Genomic DNA, 12499 nt, shown 5'->3' on the forward strand with positions numbered 1-12499 from the left:
GGATCATGGAGGAAACTCATAGCTCCAAATATTCTATCCATCCGGGTTCCACAAGGATGTATTGTGACTTAAGATAAGTTTATTAGTAGAGTAATATGAAGAAGGGCATTGCAGAGTTTTGTTGCTAAGTGCTCGAATTGTCGACAAGTTAAAGTAGAGCACCAAAGGCCTGGTGTTATGGCTCAGAATATAGAACTTCCGAAATGGAAGTGGGAGATGATCAATATGGATTTCATCACAGGTTTACCAAAGTCTCGCATACAACATCACTCAATTTGGGTGATTGTAGATCGAATGACTAAATCAACCCATTTCTTGTCGGTAAAGACTACCCATAGAACAAAGGACTATGCCAAGTTATATCTTCAAGAGGTAGTTAGACTTCATGGGGTGCCAGTTTCAATTATTTCAGACATAGGTATGCAATTTACTGCACAGTTTTGGAAGTCATTCCGGAAAGGCTTGGGTTCAAAGGTGAACTTAAGCACTATTTTTCATCCTCAGATAGATGGTCAAGGAGAGCGCACTATTCAGACTTTAGAGGATATGTTGAGGGCATGCGTGATTGATTTCAAAGGTAATTAGGATGATCACCTACCTCTCATTGAGTTTGCTTACAACAATAGTTACCACTCTAGTATCCAGATGGCTCTTTATGAACCTATTTATGGGAGAAGATATAGATCTCTTATTGGATAGTTTGAAGTTGGTGAAGCTGGGTTGATAGGACCAGACTTAGCTCATCAAGCTATGGAGAATGTGAAAGTTATTCAAGAGAGATTGAAAACAACTCAGAGTGGCCAGAAATCCCACACTGATGTTAGGAGAAGAGACCTAGAGTTTGAAGTAGATGATGGGGTATACTTGAAAGTTTCACCCATGAAGGGTGTTATGAGATTTGGTAAGAAGGGGAAGATTAGTCCCCAGTATATTGGTCCTTACAAAATATCCAAGAGGATTGGTAATGTAGCTTATGAGTTAGAGCTACTGCAGGAGTTAGCAGTTGTCCATCCGGTATTTCATATTTCCATGTTGAAGAAGTGTATAAGAGACCCTTCACTTATCATACCTACTGAAGATATTGGTATCAAGGATAGCTTATCTTATGAGGAGATCCATGTTCATGTTTTAGACCTCCAAGTTTGCAAGTTGAGAACAAAAGAGGTAGCATCAGTCAAAGTTTTGTAGAGAAATCAGTTTATTGGGGAAGCTACTTGGAAAGCTGAGGAGGATATGAAGAAGAGATATCCACATCTCTTCGAACCCGGAGAAGTTCCAAATTAAGGTACTAATCCTTTTCTTGGAATTTAATTATAAGTTGGCATTTGTATTTGCATTTTGATTGTTGGGTGTTTGAACTGAATGTTAGATGTTACACTCTTAGCTTGCTAAGATTGATCTCATTCGAGGACGAATGTTCCTAAGGGGGAGATATTGTAACAACCCGCAACTAGAAAGAACTAGAATTAGAAAGAGTCATTTTTGGAAAGAATGAAAAATATGGAAATTTGATAAAATTAAGCTAAGTATGAGTTTTGGGTCAACTTCATATGACTATAACTCCTATATCGGGATTATTTAGGTGTGCTTCAAGATAACTTAGGAAATATCTTTGAATTATCTTTCAAATGCCGCTGAGTTTGCGTGATTTTGAGTTTGTATGAGGGAGATATACCTATTTGAAGTTGGGTTGTCTAGATAAGGAAAGTCAAAACCGGGTTTTAGAAGGGTATTATGGACTTTTCACTACCCAATTAAATTATTTCCTTTTTGGTAATTACTTAGAGGTCTAAACTGAATTTGTTCAATTTAAGCACTCAAGGATTTCACGCTAGGGTTTTTAGAGAAAGAACGCAAGAGAAAAGAGGAGAATGAGCCAAAGTTTGTCGTTCTTAAGGTTTTTGTTTGTGGATTTCACCAAGGGTTGATCCCTACGAGGTATGTGAGACTTTCATAGCGTTAGGTTCGTTCACCCGTGCGCCAATCATGTTTATTTCAGCAAAATTCATTCTAGAAAGTTGAAAGTTGATGAATCTTGAATGATGTTCTTGAAATTGGCCTTCGTTCTTGAGTTAGGTTGAGTTTGAGGAGTTCCTTGAGGTTATAATGTTTTTTACTTGATTTGTTTGAGTTAGATTCTTGTGTATACATACTGGGTATCTAAATCTAAAGAGAATTTGAAAAAAAGAACCGAGTTTAGGCAAATTGGGGTCAGAAAACGAAGAAAGAACAAGTCGGGCAAATATAGGTACGACGCGGACCTGTTCCTCAGAATTGACAAAATTTTCTCCGCGTCGCGGAGTGGTCACGGACCTTTCTGCCTCAACATTTATTTCGAGACCAAATAATTAAATGCATCTCCGCATTGTGGACTTGCTTCCAGACAGTGATTTCTTGATCTTTTCTCATGTTTAACTATCTGAAAACACTCCTAAATATCATGAGATCTTTCCTATCACAAATCACAACCCTTGAATCCATAATTCAATTCAAGGAAAGTTAAGAGTCAAGTCAAGAGAAGTTAAGAGCTAAGTCAAGAGAAGTTCATAGAGTCTTCCAAAAGTCTTTTACAAATGTTTTAACTTTGTTTTAAGACTTGAGTTTTGAGTTGAGTAAAGAGTAAAGTTTGAAATTCATTTCTTCAAAAGAGTATGTTGGGACTATGTATTGCCAAAGAGTAAAATGCTTTCACATTTAAAGAAGAAAGGAAACATTGATTTCCAAAAGAGCCTTTGAGCTAGTTTTCAGTTAAAGAGTAAATGTTTTCACGATTAAGCAAGAGAGGAAACTTTGATTTCCAAGAGGAGCCTTTCAGACAAGTTTTGAGCAATTATTTCAAACCACAGAAAGAAGTATGTTTTTAAACATAAGACCTAGTATCATATTTTTGGAGTAGTATTGAGCACCGATATGAGGGAGAGTTTAAACAACTCCCAGCCCCCATAAACCATGTAGCCACCATGGGTAGGAAAGGGTTATACTTTTTAGATGATTCCTTAGTGCTTTTTAGAATAGACTAGTGGATCCACTTTGTAGTCAGGTTCTATACCTATGGAAAGGTATGGGACAACCCTAGCAGCGTGAGGCAAAACGTTGTATCATCACGATAGCTCTTAAATGATGGTTGTCGGTTAGAGAAACTCCCACAAAAGTATTTTGTATTCTTATATACACAGAAGTATGTTGTATTTTTATATACATTTAGAGTTTTATTGTATCTGCATACATACCGAGTTACTATTGTATGTCTAAATACACAGAGTTGTTATTCATGTTTTAAAAGCTTTTCTTTATACTGAACTTATTTATATTACTTTATATAGAAATGAGTATAGTTAAGTTGATCCAGGTATGTTCTTTCAGTTCCTAGATTATGTTTTGTTTTAGAATTCCTCTCGCATGCTCGTACATTCAATATACTGATGCCATATGGCCTGCATCATTTTATGATGCATAAACAAGTAACCAAGATCAGCATTCAGTGCATCGTTGATCTAGTAGAGCACTCAGAGTCTTGTGGTGAGCCTCCTAGCTTTCTGGAGGATCCCCTTTTATTGCTTTCAGTATTATTAGTTCATTAGGATGCCGTGGGTCTTGTCCCGACGTCCATATCAGTTGTTTAGAGGCTTCATAGACAGTCAGATGTTAGTTCTTGAGTCTTTCTATTTCCTGTTTTGATGGTTGAGAGTTGAGGTGCCACTTTGGCGAGTGAATGTTATCTTAATACATTCTGAGTATCTATTTGAGTTGTTCAGTTTACTTTTTAAAGTACTTTCTTCATGAGTTAAGTCTTTCACTGAGTAAGTGAGTCAGGCCAAGGGTTCACTTGGGGCCAACAATGGTTCTCGAGTGCCATTCCTGCCAAGGGTGTAGGCTCGGGGGGTGATAGTTGCCTTGCACTCCATACTTGACAGACGAGACAACCCAACAACAAACAGACTCATCATGCTCCTCATGTTAGCAACCATCTCCGGAGCATAATGGGAAAGTTGGTGAACTTAAGGCTATACTCATGCACACTCATAGATTCCTGCTTAATAGTGAGGAATTCTCTTACCTTTGCCTCTCTTAGCTCACGGGGAAAGAAACGCCCTATGAAGGCACTCTCGAACACAACCCAGCTCACAATTGGCGCACCCTTAGCTTTACCCTTCTTCCAATGGTCAAACCAAATCCTAGCAACACTCTTCAGTTGGTATGCAGCTAGTTCCACTCGCTCCATATCAGAAACATGCATAACCTCAAATACTTTTTGTAGTTCCTCTAAAAAGTTTTTCAGATCCTTAGTGACACTTGAACCAGTAAAGCTTGGAGGATTCATCCTTGAGAACTCACAGATCCTAGAAGTATCAGCCACTTCTTGTCGATTCTCTCTTTGTTGCCCAACTTGGCTCAACATTCGAATAGCTTCACAGAACTCCGCATTAGTGACCTCTCCTTGGGGTTGCACTTCTGGTGCATTAGGTACCCCTTGATCCTCAACATTCTTCCTAGCAGGACGACCTCTGACAGCTATTCGTGGAGGCATGATTAGAAAGATACACGCAAACACGAATTAGAGAGAAATTTTTATAGAGATGAACTCTATCGCACGAAATAAGTATGAAAGAATTGAGGTAGTTCCTAAGTGTTGCACCCTCCTAGTTATAGATGTGGCGCGCTTCATGAATATCATACTAATACCATTTACTAATAGTTATTTAGGATACCACGCCTGATACGAGATACTATTGGCTGGCTTGAGTACCCGTCTGATATAAGATAATAATGGGTTACTCGGATACCACGCATGGTACATGCTTGACTCTTTCCTTGCATATTGTCCCATGAGTGAATCATATTTACTTCTTATATTGTGGTTGTCACATTATTGGTCCATGAGTAGCTGAAATTTGTGTCTAAATATTGTGATGATTTTCGTGTAGAATGAAATTGCATGTTAAACACTCTAAATGACATATTAGGAATCTTTGAGGGTTCGCGTACTTGATAGGTGTGATGAATTAAGTATGGCTTGTTTTATGTTGTGGGGGTTGTGGACCTATCTCGTGGATTGTGGAGTTAAGGTTATATGGTAAGAGTCATTGTAGTTGGTTCACTAAGTTGGTCAAGGGCCAAGATATTGGCATGGGAGCTTAAGGGAGAGTATTAGTTGATAGAGTCAGTAGTGGTTTTGGAAGAGGGAATGAAAACAATAGAGAAATTCTGGTGTTGGTGAGATGGATAATTCCATAAAGTCTTTATGTGATAGAAGGGTTAAGCTATGATGGGTTTGGGGGGTGGAGTGGCCTGGTTGGTTGAGTTGGTAACAGAATGAGATAAGGTGAATTGAGATAAAGTGTATGAGTTCAAGGCTAGTAGTACTTGGTAGTAAAGGTGGTGGTTGAAGGATCAAGGTCCTAATTATATCCCAAGTTTCATGTTTGTTTTATTATATATGTGTCATTATGTAGTTGATTCTAGTCGATCAATGATATCTACTAGTACGTATTGTTTGTACTGATACTAGTCTTGATATGCCACTTGGTATAGTCTGATTACAAGATCAGTGATGTTCTTAGGCGGAGACGAATATGATCTCCGGCAACTTCTACCTCTCTTTCCTTATGGTGAGAGTTGTGTATTCTGGACCTTGTAATCTCTTAGAAGATCTTATATCTGTTTAGGATAGTTCATTGGGAGGGTTCAATATATTTCTTTACAAATATACCTTATGTGATAAATTTTGAGTTTTTCTATATATATAAATATGGTGCCTAGTTTAATTATGATTCATTTTCGCATTGCATGATTTAAAATGGGAGTAATTCCTACTTAGGTGTTAGAGTAGGTGTTCGCATGGCCCAGTGAATTAAATCGTCAGGTTGGATTTTATTAATAATAAAAAAATTAACAAAACAAGTCAAGGCCCAATATGGGGCCAAAACGGAAAGAAAGCAGAAACAAAAAAAAAAGGAACTAGGACAAGATTGGATCCTATGGGTCTATCTATATATTCTCTGTATCTGGTAAAGGTTTCAAAAGGAAACCTCTTGTTCTCCGCCGCAGCATCCAGTGTTCTTCTAAGATGGTAAAGAAGACGAGGTTCCTAACTCTAGGTGATCAACACTCGAGGTCCTATGTGTTGTGTATCGTAGGCAATCAACTTTTAGAAGTAAGACTCCTAACTTTGTATCCTTTTTGTTATAAATCTATATGTTCTTATAAGAGGATGTAGCTTCATGTTCCTTTTGTGAAGATGTATTATTAAATTTGTCTACTCAATGAATATTGTGATTAAGCGAAGATTTATATGTGATCTCTAAGACTTGGTAATTTCTCTGATGCAGCCAGAAACTCAATTGGATGAATTATCCTAATTGATTATGTAGATTCAATTGAACAAGTTCAACTTTTTCACAACTGATTTAAGTACTTTCAAACACATGAAATTGCCATCAAGTTAAGTGCACATGGATCACGATAATTCTCAAAAGAGGTAAGTCACATGTTTATTTAATTATATTTCAAATTATTCACATAATTTTCAGAATTTCTTGATTCGTTTAAATTTTTTGGAGACTCAATTATATCGATCCATATAACTAAAGCATATATGAAGGAACTTGACAAGTAAAAAATAATTAAAAAATAAATATTAAATATGAAAATGATATAATTAAAAAGATAGTATTGAATATTAAACAACACAGAAAAATTAGATTGTAGAAGGGGAAAAGTATTCAAAATTGTGTTTAAATTATGATTAGGGTTTCAAAAGTTTGGATAACTTTAAATACTTAAATTATGAAATATAGTCTGACCTTTCAATGAGAAACAATCTCTATAACAACATTTTACTTTAATTACCAAGTTTTATTTGGAATCGATATTTTCTGGTCTTAGATTGAAAATTATATTCGACTAAATGTGATATTTAAAAAACTACTGGTTCATTTGGACTTTGAAACTAGGCCTCCGAAGTATTATAGCAGCCTCTCTAAACAGTACAATGTATAATTTGTCAAAGCAACATAGTTGTTTAACTTTGCCACATATACGTTCATTATAGTATGATTTTGAGATATATATAGTTGTTGGGTATGTTTATCTTAAATAAAATCCACTCCTAATTATGCATAAAGACAATATTTTTAACATAATTATTTTTGTATATCATCAACTAATAAAAATCCAAGAAATCTGTTTATAATATATAGTCTCATAGTTGCCGTCATTGACAACTTAAGAAGATTTATAAAAGTATTCTAGATATTCGTTTGTGTAATATAATTTTTATATTCATCCAATCATCCTTTATAGCCAAATTTTTATAAGATGAATGTATCGACAACCTTTTAATATGTTGATAAATTTTATTTAAACACTAGAGTTATAGATAATCCCAATTAAGCATCTTAACAAAAAACTTCTTACTCAAACTTTTGAAAAGCTTCGGCTCATATTCTCAAACTCTCATTATGTTGATTAGTTAGCCAAACACAGTATGTCACACATCAATCTAAATTGGAGCATGAATTGGGTTGTTTGGTTATTGAGGCTAGTATTTATAACTAAATAAGGTAACGATTGAAGTGGTTAATTTCTCCATGTAGTTGGTACTTGGGAATACACACAGAAGCATTTTCAGTATTTGTATCAAAAGTGTCTAACATAAACACTTTATCATTTCTTCAGATGCAATAGAAAGTCAAATGGAGAACAATTAAAATAGTTAACAATAGAGTTTAAGTTATGATATCGATAAAAAAAATCTTTACACAATCAAATTATCTAAGAGATGATTTTATAATTAAGAGAGTACATCTCTGTGATAAACATTAAACTAAAATAAATGATCAAAAAGATCAAAATTGACATAGTGTCATTCAGGTGACCAATTGAGATAGTGTCAATAGAAAAAGGGCATACATCTAAGCAAGAAAATATTCATAGTAAATAAATATGAAGTAGAAGAACCTAAATTTCAAATGAACAAATTTAAACTTGAAAATGATCTTCTTTATTATTGAAGAATGAGGGGTAAATAGATTGATCAAGAAAGATATTTTTGTTCTTCTTATATATAAAATTGTAATTGGATCTGCATATATTCGGTAAAGGGCATAATCTTATACTTTGAAAATAATATAAAAAAAAAAAGGACAGTGTTCAAATGGAACATGAAAACGTGAGTGAATTGGTCCTAAATACTCTTCGGGGCAGGGTAGAAGGAGGATCCTCAAACACAAAGAGGATCCAATGAATATGAAAAAATTAAACAAGGAGCCGTTTGAGGTGAAAATCTGATGTAGTTTTCTGTGGAGTGACAATAAAGGTAACTTATCTGTCAACTTTTAGTCACCTTTTTCACTATCACCCAAAAAAACAAATTCTATCTTACGTGAAATTGTCATAGTACGATTAACCTCTGAATCTGAAATAACAATATTGAAATGTTCTTTTGAATTTAAATTGCATTGGAATAAATAATAAAGTATTTCTAATAAACATTTGTGACATAAATATTGAAAAAGCTTTTGTGTTTGTTCTCAAGTGCGTATTACGTAAATAAATTAACCTCTTAAAATTGTATCTTCTTTAATTATATACATTAGCCTTAATAAGTCATAAAAACTCATTCATGTTCCAATTAGGCTGATGAGTGACGTGTTTAATGTTGTTAACTAATCTATATGATGAAAGCTTGAGAAAACGTCTTGATGTTTTTAGAAAAATTGAAGAAATTTTTTGTTTAGATGCTCAATTGGGAAAAGCTATAATCTGATTGTCTAATTTAAATTTATCGACAGGTGTAAAGATTGCTAATATATTTATTTTTATAACAGTTAAGATATAATCTAGTCAGATAAACATAAAAATTGTATTATATACATTTAAGTCAAAAATTACTGTTTATATACTAAAACCTTTGAAAACTTTTATCAAAATTCTAGAGTTGCAATAACGGCAACTATGAAACTATATATTATAAATTAACTTTTGAAGTCTTTAATAATTAAATTATATACAAAATAATTATATTAAAAATATTTTTATGCACAATTAGGGAATGAAGTTTCTCTAAGATACAAATATTTTTTATAGTATGATTTTGAGATATAATCGGGTGGACCTCATCTTTTGCCAAGTGAGTGTCTCAGGAGCAATATTGCACCTGTGAGTGTATTCTCCTTCGAAGAGTTTGAAGCTAATTTGAATTATATAGATTTAATTTTAAATTAAAATTTAGATATTTAAAAAATATACAAAAAATAATAAAGGTGCAATTATTTTCATACCCATACGGTGAAAAATGTGCATTTTAAACATTATTCAAAATTTATGTTGGTGTACATTTCACAAATTACAATAAATTATCGTTAAAAATAAAATGACAAAAATGAATAAAAAAAGTATTCAGGTTGAGGGGCGAATATCTCATTCTCTTTATGGACATTCACGTCCACTAAGACATAATCTACACCGATCTAGCAGTATAACTCTTGACTTGTTCCTTCCAGAATACTGCAGTCCAACAACATCATACAAATTCAAACAACCCCGGATTAATTGAAGAGTCCAAAACTCCACAAAAAGACACATTCCTTCAACATATAATTTCTCACTTTTGTATAGTGAATTAGTTGAAGACTAAGAATATATTTTTTTGTCTCAACTTTTGTATAGTGAAAGAGAGAGTTGAGACAAAGAAAAATATTCTAAGTCATTAACTTATTCACTATACAATAGAGAGTAATTATATGTTGAAATAAGGTGTTCTTATTAATGTAAGAATAATATCTGACTTATGACCCAAATTTACTTTTGATCCAAGTAAAACAATAAAAATATTTAATAAAGAATAGATCTCGTCCATAAATTGGTTATTTGATGGACATACCAGATTAAGTTTTAACCTCTATAAATTGATTTCTACCTCCACCCATTAGGGTTACCATATATTCTCTACATGATTTCCATCACCGACAGATGTGGATGAGAATAATGTAGAGAGTATGTGGTAACCCTAATGGATGGAGGGAGGACCAATTTATAGAGGTAGAAACTTAATCCGGTACGTCCATCAAGTAACTGATGTATGGACAAGATCTATTCTTCATTAAATAATATTTATGATTTTACTTGGGTGACAAGTAAACTGTAACACCTCGGACTTCGAAAGAGCTAAATAGAAAATTCATGCAAGTCACCCATCAGTTTTTAGCTTGCGCCTTCTCTTTTAAAGTTGAAAGGATTGAGTTAATTATTGTGTTTAATATTTTACTTTCTTTCATTAGTATTGGTTGCATCTTTGCTCGAGTAGAACTGGATTGAAGAAATCTTAAATAATTAAATTTCTTTAATGAGCTATGTTTCAATTATTCTAGTATCTCTTATCTTAACTTTTATTTATCTTAGCATCTTGCTTCTACTACAGGCCATATGTTACAATCTACCAGTTCTAATTGATGCGGTATGGAAAGAGTACGTAATTTTTAAAGAGTTTCGAGGCAAGTACCTACTTCCCAGTGAGTTACTCTAGAACTTCTGACCTTACTGCCTTTTAATTTTTTTGATGTATCCAGCTAATTATTGACTAACTTGAAACAACTAAAAATTACTATTTAACGTTTTAAGATAGAAAGACAAGATAAGATATACTTACACCTCTTTTTAATATTTAAAGGAGCTATAACTACAACTTGCTTATATAATGTGGAAAATTATATATAAAGTTTAATATTTCAATACTATAATGAATCAATCACATTACCCTCCTTCTTAATGATTAACTGCATATATTCTTTAGTAAGTTACATAGAACAAGTAAAATATGTGTTAATCAAATTCACAAGATGTGATACTTTTAGGATGGTGAATAAGAGACAAGATTAAACAATTTGAACTCTTCAATTTTTGGTTGAAGTCATTGAAACTTACATACTTTGAGGATTTATTCTATATTTAATGTTAATCACTGTTAAAATTTAGTATAAAATATGTTACTCCATGTGTTGTGAAAAATGAACTCCTCTTTTTAAGCACTTGGCATTAGCTAAATTGAAGTTGCACATTATTAAGTCAATGCATTGTGCATAAAGTATCTAGGATAAACATGCTTGTGTATCATCTTGATTGTGAACAAATTAGCTCCCTTTATTTTAAAATTAAATTGAGCACACATTGGCTAAATTTTATGTCTTTCATCATTGCAGGTCCTTTAAGCAAATGGATTTCATCAACACACTGCTGACTTTTTAGGGTGTGTTTGGTATGAAGGAAAATGTTTTTCTAGAATGGGATGAGGTGAAAAAATAAAAATTTGAAATGGGAAATATTTTTTGAAAACAAACTTTAATTGTATTTTTTTTGGGGGGGGGGTCGGGGTGGGGTGGGGGTGAAAAACAAAAATTTGAAATTGAAAGTACTTTTTGAAAAAGAAGCTTTAAATTTATTATTTTTTCAGGGGAGGGGGGTTGAGGGCAGGGGTGGGGTAGGGTGAAAATAAAATTTTGAAATTGGAAACAAGCATCAGTTGCTCAATGAACATTCATCCATAAAAAAATTGTATTGAAGTTGGAGGAAAGTTTTGGAAAATGTTTTCCTTACTTTTTGAAGGGAAGTCGTTTTCCTTGAATTTGAGAAAAATGAGTTGATTTGGAAAATATATTCCAAAATATTTTATCCAACAAAACATGAGAAAATTGAAAATCATTTTCCGAAAAATGTTTTCCTTCATACCAAACACACCCTTAGTGACGATAAGTGTACTAGTAGACAATAGCATACTCTGCCTGAACGTTGTTACTTGCTAGACAAATATGGGCTTCTCTCCACTCGTAGAAGGTTAGAATTCGCATGAAGCTCATCTCTCTTCCATGGACTTAACAGAAATTGGACCTAAAATTGCTCGAAATAGCTTGTTAGACCTGACAATTTTCAGATGGGAACTGCTAGTGTTGAAACTCAGAAAAGCATAGGCAACGGGATAAACCAACAAGACATCTACATTTATATTAATGGATAAAGGATGTTAGTTTTTTTTGTTGTAAAGTAGTTGTGTAAATAATGACAGTGATTGATGTATTAAATTGTGTATTCATATACATATATCATATATGTATAAAAACAGAGTATGATAATTTGTGTATGTGCATCTAATTATTGCTTTTGAAAATTGTATTACAATTTCAAAAATTGGAAATATAAGAACATATATATAGAGATCAATTTACTGGTCCTAAAAAGCCCATTGAACTGGTGGATCTTGTATTCAAGGACCAGTAAATATAGTCCATAAAGGTGTTTTTTAGGACTAGATTTTTGCTAATAGGGACCAGAAATGTAGTCCCTTAAACAATCTTAGGGTCCATTTTTATACCGGTTTCAGAATCAATTTAAGGACTAGCTATTTCATCCTGTCCTTAATGACATTTAGCGACGGAGGCTATAGGGACGGGGTAGCGAACAAATTTTCTGGTCGCTATTGAACTTTAGGGACTAGAATCTCATTTTT

At 33.4% G+C, this 12499-nt stretch overlaps 1 long non-coding RNA gene across 1 annotated transcript; it reads left to right on the forward strand.

Moving 5' to 3' along the window:
- Window positions 1-6092: 6092 nt before the first annotated feature.
- Window positions 6093-10459, forward strand: LOC125843283 (uncharacterized). Its single transcript, XR_007443956.1, has 3 exons — window positions 6093-6154; window positions 6330-6478; window positions 10421-10459. It is a non-coding gene; the product is annotated as an uncharacterized LOC125843283 (long non-coding RNA).
- Window positions 10460-12499: the final 2040 nt, after the last annotated feature.

Source organism: Solanum stenotomum, chromosome 10, assembly GCF_019186545.1.
Source record: "Solanum stenotomum isolate F172 chromosome 10, ASM1918654v1, whole genome shotgun sequence".
Taxonomy (NCBI): domain Eukaryota; kingdom Viridiplantae; phylum Streptophyta; class Magnoliopsida; order Solanales; family Solanaceae; genus Solanum; species Solanum stenotomum.